Raw genomic sequence first — 10,714 nt, forward strand, 5'->3', positions numbered from 1 at the left:
CTCCCGAATTCTTCATGAAAGTTATAGGAAATTGAATAAGCTTTCCAACCATACTCAATTGAGCTTCTAATCCAACCTGTACACCCCAGAATATTCGAAAAACCAGAAAAAAGCAGAGATCCTTCTGATTTGCACGAAAATTCTGTGCTCTGTTTTCCTTTTCAAAAACCATTAACTTAACATCAGATTTAGCTCAAGCTTCCTTCATGAAATTTGTTAGAAAATAGATTAAATTTCAAGAAAGTCAAGCCTCACCTCTTAGTTCTTCTTCTGTAGCTCAAACCGACTTAAAAACCAGAGATAGGTAGGTTGAACCCAAATTCTTCCTTGGTTGCACTTGCATGAGCTTTTCCTCCCTTCTTCAACCTCCAACCTGCAGCAACTTCTTCTTCCTCTTCCTTCACTCTCTCTCTCGAAATGCTCTGAAAATATAATGGGAAATGATGGAGAAATGGGCTGAAATGAGTGGGTTCTCACTTTAAACCCTAAGCACCGAATGGGTTTCCAATTTCTTTCATTTTCTTTCTTTTTTTTTTCCTTTTTCCTTTTCCTTTTCTTTTCTTTTCTTTATTTATAAATTCCAAAATTATTAAAGACAACTTCAACCAAAATCTTTGTCATTTTCTTCAATAATGGAACAACAATAACTTAAATCCAACATCCTACAATGTGTGACAAGAGCAAATAATCCAAGGAAAGTCTCGGGTTTACAACTTACCTCCCTCTTATGAAATTTCGTCCTCGAAATTTAGAAGTCCTTAGGTGAAGAGTGTCGGGTAACTCCTCCTCATCTGGTCTTCTGACTCCCAGGTTGCCTCCTCCACTCCGTGATGTCTCAAAAGGATTTTCACGAGTGGGATCGTTTTGTTCCTCAAAACTTGCTCCTTTCTGTCGAGGATCTGAATAGCTTCCTCTTTATAACTCAAGTCTTCTTTCAGCTCAATCGATTGTGCTTGCAACACATGTGACGGATCTGGAATATATTTCCTCAACATGGACACATGGAAAACATCATGTATTCGGGCAAGTTCTGCTGGCAACTCAAGTCTATAGGCTGCTGGTCCAACTCGTTCTGTTATCCGATAAGGACCAATATATCTAGGACTCAGCTTACCTTTCCTCCCAAAGCGAATAACACCTCTCCACGGAGATAACTTTAAGAAAACCTGATCTCTAACTTGGAATTGTAAGTCTCTTCGTCGCTTATCTGCATAGCTCTTCTGTCGATCTTGAGCTATCTTCAGGTTTTCTCTAATCGACTTAATGTTGTCTGACGTAACTTGTACCAACTCAGGACCAACTAGCTTTCGCTCTCCCACTTTGTTCCAGCATACAGGAGTTCTGCATGGTCTGCCATACAAAGCCTCGAATGGTGCCATGCCGATACTAGACTGATAGCTGTTATTATAAGAAAACTCCATAAGTGATAAGTGGGTATCCTAACTTCCCTTAAACTGAAGGACACATGCTCTCAACATGTCTTCTAAGGTCTGGATGGTCCTCTCTGACTGACCATCTGTCTGAGGATGAAACGTTGTACCGAACTTCAACTTTGTTCCCATTGCTTTCTGCACACTATCCCTATATGAAACTATGGACACTGGCACTCCATGCTGACTCACAATCTTATCGACGTATAGCTTAGCTAGCTGATCTAGTGTAGACGTTGCTTTAATCGGTAAAAATCGCGCTGTCTTGTTGAGTCTGTCTACTATTACCCATATACTATCATGTCCACCAGTAGTACGAGGTAATCCAAATAGAAAATCCATGGCAATATGCTCCCACTTCCACTCCGACACTGGCAGTGGATTAAGGAGTCCTCCTGGCCTCTGTCTCACTGGTTTAACCTGTTAGCAGATCAAACATTTATCAACATATTCGACTATCTCTCGCTTCATACCAGGCCACCAATAAGTTTTCTTCAAAGTTCCGTACAACTTGGTGCTTCCTGGATGCATAGCGTCAACTGAACTGTGAGCTTCCTCTAGTATAGCACCCTTAAGCTCACTAATACTCGGAACGCATAGTCTTCTCTACTTAACTATGGGTCCGTCTGCTCTCAACTCAAATTCTGCTTCTGAGCCTTGCTTGGACTTTGCAAGCATCTTTTGTAAATTACTATCTTCTGGCCGTCTTCTCACAATCTCTGCTACTAGAGAAGACCTAACCTGAAATTGAGCTAAAAGACTCCCTAAACTCTTTACAGTCACAACCGCCCTGAAACCTCTTAACTCACTTAGCCAGGTTGCTCGAATACCACACAAGGCACTTTTCGAAAGTCTCGACTTCCTACTTAATGCATCGGCCACTACGTTAGCCTTACCCGGATGGTATTCAATGGTACAGTCATAGTCTTTAATCAGTTCTAGCCATCGCCTCTGTCTCAAATTCAGCTCTTTCTGATCAAAGATATACTTCAGGCTCTAATGATCTGTGAAAATGTGGCATTTCTCACCGAATAAATAATGTCTCCAGATCTTCAGTGCTAAAACAACTGCTGCTAGCTTAAGATCATGGGTAGGGTAATTACACTTATGCTTCTTCAACTGCCTTGAAGCATAAGCTATTACCTTCCCTTCCTGCATAAGCATGCAACCTAATCCTTGCCTCGAAGTGTTACAATAAATCACAAACTCCTTCCCTGTTATAGGAAGTGTCAGAATAGGCACTGTCACTAATCTCTTCTTCAGGTCCAGGAAACTCTGTTCGCATTTATCCAACCACTCAAACTTAGCATTCTTCCTTGTCAAAGCTATCAAGGGTAATGCTAATCATGAGAAATCCTCAACAAAACATATGTAGTATCCAGCTAGGCCTAGGAAACTACGTACTTCTGTTGCACTAGTTGGTCTCTCCCAGTTGACAACAACTTCCACTTTCTGCGGATCAACACTAACTCTGTCCGCTGAAACTACATGCCCTAAGAACACTACCTGTTTCAACCAGAACTCACATTTGCTGAACTTAGTGTACAACTGTTTATCACGTAGTGTCTGTAGAAAAATCCTCAGATGTTCCTTATGGGCTTTCCTGTCACAAGAAGAAATAAACAAAGATAACACACAGAGCACTAACCAGCAAAGTACAATTTTTTTCGTATCATCTTGTGGCCATTCATTCGTACCATTCGTAAGTTTACATTTGAAAGTCAATTAGCTGTAAGCTTAACCTAGGCCATTTTCTTTACGAGTTCATAATGGAAGTCTAGATACTTGGTACCCCCTAATTATCAAATATGAATTTAAAAGATCTTAATGCATTTACCAACATACATGTTTTTGAGATCTCAACTGATTTGCCTACTACCCAAGTGCTAAATATAATATGTGTTATCACTAAATTATTAAACAGGAGCATTTAAGTAAAACAGCAAAAGTTCAAGAACGAATAGAATAAGTACCCGAAGAAATGTGACTGCCCCTCGAATTGGCCGCCCATTATATGCACCTTCTTGCCTTCTCTTTTCCAACTCAGTTTCATGGAAAGACATGTATAAAACAAAAAGAAAAAACAATTACCTAGACATTGCCGTGTCGATCTCTTTCAAGCAACAATTGTTCTTGGATTGCTTATGGGAAAAATTAAAAAAAGTGATGAGATTGAGTAGTAAGTTTCTTTTTCCATAACCTATCTTTTTTTTTTTGAACAAAAAACCATCCACTTCATTCAGATAATGAAAGATGTTAAAAGTGACAAGAAGGAAATAAACATAAAGTGCAATACAATCAAGCACACTAAAAAGCACAAAACGGATCAGCAAATGCACTAGGACATCTCAACTAGGTTGACATCTCCCTAGCATTCTCATCATCTCCAATAAATACTAGAATCCAAAGCTAAGTACAAAATGAAGAGGACCTTGCAAAAGACAAGGTTTACAACCGAATGATTATCTGAAAGTTTAACTGAAAATAATAACCATCACTATGCTGTTACAAAATCAAGAGAGCGGGAAAATAAAGGCTTTCCAATTGAGGTTGATAACTTGTAAAGAGAAGTCTTGTAATGCTTTAGAAAGCGAGCACCAGGAGGAGGCGTTGATATGGGCGATATCAAATTTAGCGGAACTAGAAGAAGCTTTGTCTTGAAATACTCTTTGATTTCTTTCAAACCAAATTTCTGATAATAAAGCTTCAACTGCGTTGGTCCAAAGTAGTCTTGGCTTCTTCTTCAAACGTGGCCCGATCAAGAGTTGAAGCACATTAACCTTAAAATCATTACCAAGAACCCAGCTGACATTAAAGCACTTGAAGAGAGATGTCCAACAAAATTCTACAAAAACACAATGGATGAACAAATGCAAGAGAGATTATGACTTTACCCAACAAAGAGTGAAAACCTGTGGAGAAATATAGCGAGTACGTAACTTCCTTTGGAGGATATCTGCGCTGTTAAGAGAGCCATTCAGCATGATCCAAATCAGAATATTCACCCTCCTAGGGCTTTTAGACTTCCATAAGGCTCATTCTAATGGCTGACAAATTGGGGAGGAGAAGGATAGATGCTTTACAAGAGACTTGACTGAGAAAACCCCACTTGGTTCTAAAGACCACCGTCTTTTATTAGGAATTGAATTAAGTTTACAGTGACTGAGTTTTCCAGTCAGAAGCTCGAAGTTTTCTGCCTCTTCATCCTTTAACAGTCTTTTAAAAGGAAAAGTCCAAGATGTTGAAATCTCATCCCAATAATCTTGTAATGAACCTTCGGGTTTGGTGGAGATAGAGAAAAGATTAGGGAATGAGATTTTTAGAGGAACCAAATCCAACCAAGGATCTCTCCAAAAGCTTATTCTTTCACCATTACCAACTTTGAAGGTTGTCAAGGAATCCACTTTTAACCAAAATCTTGAAATATTAATCCATGGGTTTCTAAGGCTGCTGGAAAATTTGCCATTGCTATGCCAACCAAACTTACTTCTTCCATGAATGCTTATAATTACTTTCCTCCAAAGTGAGTTGACCTCAAAGAAAAACCTCCACCCCCATTTTGCTACAAGGCCCTGATTTCTGAGTTTCAAGCACCCAATGCCGAGACCACCATCTTCTTGGGATCGTGAAGCTATGCTCCATTTAATCAGATGATTTATTTTGCTTCCGGAATGCCCTTCCCAAAGAAAATCCTTCAATGTTCTCTCTAGAGTTTGAATCACCTTTTCTCACATCTGAAAAAGTGACATATAGTAAGTTGGTATATGAGAAAGAACCGACTTACATAGGGTGGCGCGACCACCTCTTGAGAGGTTGTATCTCTTCCATTTGTCTAGTTTGCTTTGGACTTTGTCGATCACTGGTTACCATAAAGCTATAGGGTATCTCCCTAAAGGAAGGCCAAGGTAAATAAATGGGAGGTTGACAGCCTTGCAATTTAGGAGGGTTGCTTCTGATTGTAACTTGAAATGGTCTATATTGATGCCACATAAAGCTGATTTTTTCCAATTAACCTTCAGCATCGAACACCACTCAAATAATTCAAGTATTTTCTTTAGGTTGCTGAGTTTTTCTTTGTCATCTTGGCAGAAAATTAGAGTATCATCTGCAAATTGTAAAATAGAAACATAAATTCTATCTTTGCCAACAAGAAAACCTTCAAACTTTCCTTTTTCTCGAAACTGGGAAAGTAATGCATTTAGGACTTCACTAACTAGTAGAAAGGAGAAAGGAGAAAGGAGAAAGAGGGTCACCTTGCCTTATTCCTCTTGAAGCTTGAATTCTGCCACGAGGTCTTCCATTTATGAAGATTGAGAATTTTGTGTTATAACCCAAAAATTAGATTTGCTCTGTTTTTTGGTGTTCTGAGGGGGCAGGGGACTCTGTTTTTCAAGAAACTACTTCACCTTTGCAACAGTCACCAAAGTTGATTCCAAACGAAATATGAATTCTAAAGCAGTTACGAAGAGAAATGAGTACCTTGCAAGCAGAATCAAATCCAAAACTTGTGGGGACCTCTTTGCATTTGAGATCACCATCAATAGTTTTTGGGAAACCAATCACTCAGGTTTTCAAATTCTTACTTCTAATTTGAAAACAACAGAAAGAAGGGGAATATAAATAACAGAGTCTTGCACACAAAAAAAAATGGTACCCTAGAGTAATTAATTACTCGACCTTATATTTCTGCAATAAAAACAACATATAATAGCTTATCCATATATGACAATGAGAGTGAGAAAGAGAGAGCAAAAAGGAGGGAGAAAATAGACAAATTTCGTAGTTCTAAAAAATAACTAAAGTTTTCAACGAAAAGAAAGGCATTTGTGTTGGATCATCTCCACCAATTACAACAAGGCCATCCAGACCAAGCTTCTGAGTAGTTTCTTCAGCTTGCTTAAACTGAAAATAGAACCGAACTGTCAATTAATGCCTTGTCTACAACTAAGACGTCTCAAATGAAAATTCTGGGAAGAAAGAGTTTCACCTGATATGGAGTTTCAATCTTAACCCTCCCACTGCATATCTTATCAAAACCACCATGATAAAAGAAAAATGTATTTAAATCCAGAATTGCATTCAAATGGAAATCACTTCGCATCAAAACTACACATATTCACACTAACAATTCTAATAAGTGAAAGCTAGAAATCCCTTCAAGAAAATTAAACTAATTGCGATATGGGTAGATAAATTGTGCAGTCAGTTCTACATATTCACATTTCATGATCACTAAGAAAGGAGTAAGAGCCATTCGTGCGTTGAACGAAGGAAAAGAGGCGCTGATCGAACGAAAGTCAAAACGGAGGCATTGAAGGAAGCTGAGTGTACGGACAGATGCCTAGGCTAAATTCAAACGAGAAGTTATTCCGGACTACTCGTGCAAATCAGATGATTTTTAGACCAAAAGTTTTTAAATTGAATGTAGATTTGGTGTGAGGGCTACCTTAATGAAATTCTAACTCTAAGGCTATCAAATTCAAGGAAAACCGATAGGTGCTCACTAGTGTGGAAACAGTCGGGCCAGGGGGAGTGAACTCAAGACTCCGAACTATCACCAAAGAATTTCAAGGCGAAACTCTAAGGTAAACTAGTAAGACATTTTCACACATTTTTGAATAAGGAAATGTCTTGAGATAAGGTCCGAAAGAGTAAATAATCTAAAAAGACTTGTATTTATGATTCCACTCACTGAGCTTTGTAAAGCTCATGGTTTATTTTCTGTGTTTCTATTGGAACTATGTGCATGGGCTATGCGCTAGGCCGGGCCTCACGTTGAGGTTAGGTGGGCAAGGACGCGCCCATGGACAAGGATGCCTTAAGCGATGAGGCTTGTGCTTGCGTTGGTGTGCTATGGAATTTGACCGAGACTTAATTAAAATATCTTATCCAAATTCTGAAAAATAGGTTCGATTTTCATCAATTTGGGTGTGTAAGATACCTATATCCAGACTACCTGCTCCATTCTTCTTTTAGATTTGAACTTGCATAATTAATGGTAGGATTCTGATCTGACCTCCTCACATGACAAATGGAGCAGCGTGAACTGTAAGACTGGGAAAGAGATTATAGGAAACGTAATTTGCTCTAGAAAGAGATCATATTACCATCTAGTTCCACCATTGTCTTCTTGATCACAAGCTTGAACTTAAGAAGGAAATGATTATCTGAAAGTTAAACTGAAAATAATAACCATCACTATGTTGTTACAAAATAAAGAGAGTGGGAAAATAAAGGCTTTCCAATTGAGGTTGATATCTTGTAAAGAGAAGTCTTGAAAAACTTTGGAAAGCGAGCACCAGGAGGAGGCGTTGATATGGGCGATATCAAATTTAGCGGAACTAGAAGAAGCTTTGTCTTGAAATACTCTTTGATTTCTTTCAAACAAAATTTTTTATAACAAAGCTTTAACTGCGTTGGTCCAAAATAGTCTTGGCTTCTTCTTCAAACGTGGCCCGATCAAGAGTTGAAGCACATTAACCTTAAAATCATTATCAAGAACCCAGCTGACATTAAAGCACTTGAAGAGAGATGTCCAACAAAATTCTACAAAAACACAATGGATGAACAAATGCAAGAGAGATTATGACTTTACCCAACAAAGAGTGAAAACCTGTGGAGAAATATAGTGAGTACGTAACTTCCTTTGGAGGATATCTGCGCTATTAAGAGAGCCATTCAGCATGATCCAAATCAGAATATTCACCCTTCTAGGGCTTTTAGACTTCCATAAGGCTGATTCTAATGGCTGACCAATTGGGGAAGAGAATGATAGATGCTTTACAAGAGACTTGACTGAGAAAACCCCACTTGGTTCTAAAGACAACCATATTTTATCAGGAATCGAATTAAGTTTATAGTGACGGAGTTTTCCAATCAGAAGCTGGAAGTTTTCTGCCTCTTCATCCTTTAACAGTCTTCTAAAAGGAAAAGTCCAAGATGTTGAAATCTCATCCCAATAATCTTGTAATGAACCTTTGGGTTTGGTGGAGATAAAGAAAAGATTAGGGAATGAGATTTTTAGAGGAACCAAATCCAACCAAGGATCTCTCCAAAAGCTTATTCTTTCACCATTACCAACCTTGAAGGCTACCAAGGAATCCACTTTTAACCAAAATCTTGAAATATTAATCAATGGGCTTCTAAGGCTGCTGGAAAATTTTTCGTTGGTATGCCAACCAAACCTACTTCTTCCATTAATGCTTATAATATAGTAAGTTGGTATATGAGAAAGAACTGACTTACATAGGGTGGCGCGACCACCTCTTAAGAGGTTGTATCTCTTCCATCCAGTTTTCTTTGACTTTGTCGATCACTGGTTGCCAAAAAGCTAATTGTTTAGGGTATCCCCCTAAAGGAAGGCCAAGGTACATAAATGGGAGGTAGACAGCCTTGCAATTTAGGAGGGCTGCTTCTAATTGTAACTTTGAAATGGTATATATTGATGCCACATAAAGCTGATTTTTCCCAATTAACCTTCAGCCCCGAACACCACTCAAATAATTCAAGTGATTTCTTTAGGTTGCTGAGTTTTCTTTTTCATCTTGGCAGAAAATTAGAGTATCATTCGCAAATTGTAAAATAGAAACATGAATTCTGTCTTTGCCAACAATAAAACCTTTAAACTTGCCTTTTTCTCGAAACTGGGAAAGTAATGCATTTAGGACTTCACTGACTAGTAGAAAGAAGAAAGGAGAAAGAGGGTCACCTTGCCTTATTCCTCTTGAAGCTTGAATTCTGCCACGAGGTCTTCCATTTTTGAAGATTGAGAATTTTGAGTTAGAACCCAAAAATTAGATTTGCTCTGTTTTTTGGTGTTCTAAAGGGACAGGGGATTCTATTTTTCTGGAAAAACAAGCTTAACCATTCTTCCCCTTACTATGTCTGCATAGGAGATTGGGACTGAGCGATGGTTTTTTGTCACCTGTTCAATTTCAAAGAGGGACAAAGCATCATTTAACAAGGTAAGGAAGGAATACCAACCTGAATTAAGAGTTCCTGATGGAACGTGAATGAAGAATCGTCCTCCAACTGCAGGCCACAATACACATCTTAAAAACCAGTTTGAATAGATTCTGACTTTAGAAATCTTGGTTACACCAGAAGCATCTTGCTCGCTTTTGAAAAAGAAGCTAATGTTGAAAGTTTCGAAAGGGTCGAGATGTTCTCCCCAAACCAAAGTAGCTACGATTTTGACAAGGAAATTTGCTTTTTGGCTTAACATCTTCTATGATTACTGAACCAGCTTGGATGAGGGCACAGAAGTGGTTGTCCTTAATCTTACAGCTGATAACTTCGACGGAAAAGTTAGGCTTGGAGGGGAGGGTCATTGGATGGGCCATGAGAGATAAATGAGTCGAGGGTTGCAGATGAGGGTTGAGGTTGGTGGGAATAGGCAAAGCTTGGTCGGAGATGGGGAGAGGGCGGGGAGTTAGGTCGGAATAGGGTGCCGGAGGGAGGGAAAGGGAGAGATGAGAGAAGAGAAAGCATTTTCGAGCCAAAGCAGTGCTGGAATTCTCAGGTGGTCTAATCGATGTAGTCAGATTGTTTGGATTGTTACAACTTCAATATGTTGGGTGTACTAACCTATCCTCATCTATATTATTTCTTTTTCCATAATCTATCCTCATCTATAATATCATGGGCAAGAATTTCATTGAGTTCCGAAATAAGTTGCTGCACCTGTAGAAAGCGGGTTATAAATGATATCAGTTCAAGAATGACATATTGATCCCGAGAATCTTGGGTTTAGTGGATAGTGAGCATACAACCAAAATAAATAAACCCAATTAGCTACAATAACAAGGCAAATACCTCCGGAATGAAGTCAATTAGGCCCTCGGGAATAACTACAACACCATAATTAATAACCAAGTTCAGAACGTTTACTAATTACATCGACAATGTAGTCTGTAACGTTTTTCAAGGTAAGCTTATTAGCCGCAACCTGCAAAACACAATGTAAATTCGATGTACCCTATAAACTAAAGCTCTATTAATAAATGAGTCAACATTCAAAACACATTATTTTTTGTTTGAAAATTTTTTGGCCTGTAAACATTCAAAACCAATAAATTTCCATGAATCAACTACAATAGGTGGTAGAGACCAAATTTTTCAAAGCTGACAAAAAAGGCATTCGATATCACTTAGGCAATTGAATATGATATGGGATGTCAATACTTAGTTCCATTGTACCATATTAAAAGTTTCAACCTAATTCCATGAATCCTTTGTTTATCACAAATTTTCATCTTTACTCTTAAGTTTTGTTTGATATTTAC

At 38.4% G+C, this 10,714-nt stretch overlaps 1 protein-coding gene across 1 annotated transcript in view; it reads right to left on the bottom strand.

Moving 5' to 3' along the window:
• LOC150033928 (pyrophosphate--fructose 6-phosphate 1-phosphotransferase subunit beta 1-like) overlaps positions 1-10,714 on the bottom strand; it is a 40,531-nt gene that overhangs the window by 16,298 nt on the left and 13,519 nt on the right. The gene's annotated exons all lie outside the window — the stretch shown is intronic.

The sequence above is a fragment of the Benincasa hispida genome, chromosome 9, assembly GCF_027475165.1.
Source record: "Benincasa hispida cultivar pf3 chromosome 9, pf3_genome.v1.1, whole genome shotgun sequence".
NCBI lineage: Eukaryota > Viridiplantae > Streptophyta > Magnoliopsida > Cucurbitales > Cucurbitaceae > Benincasa > Benincasa hispida.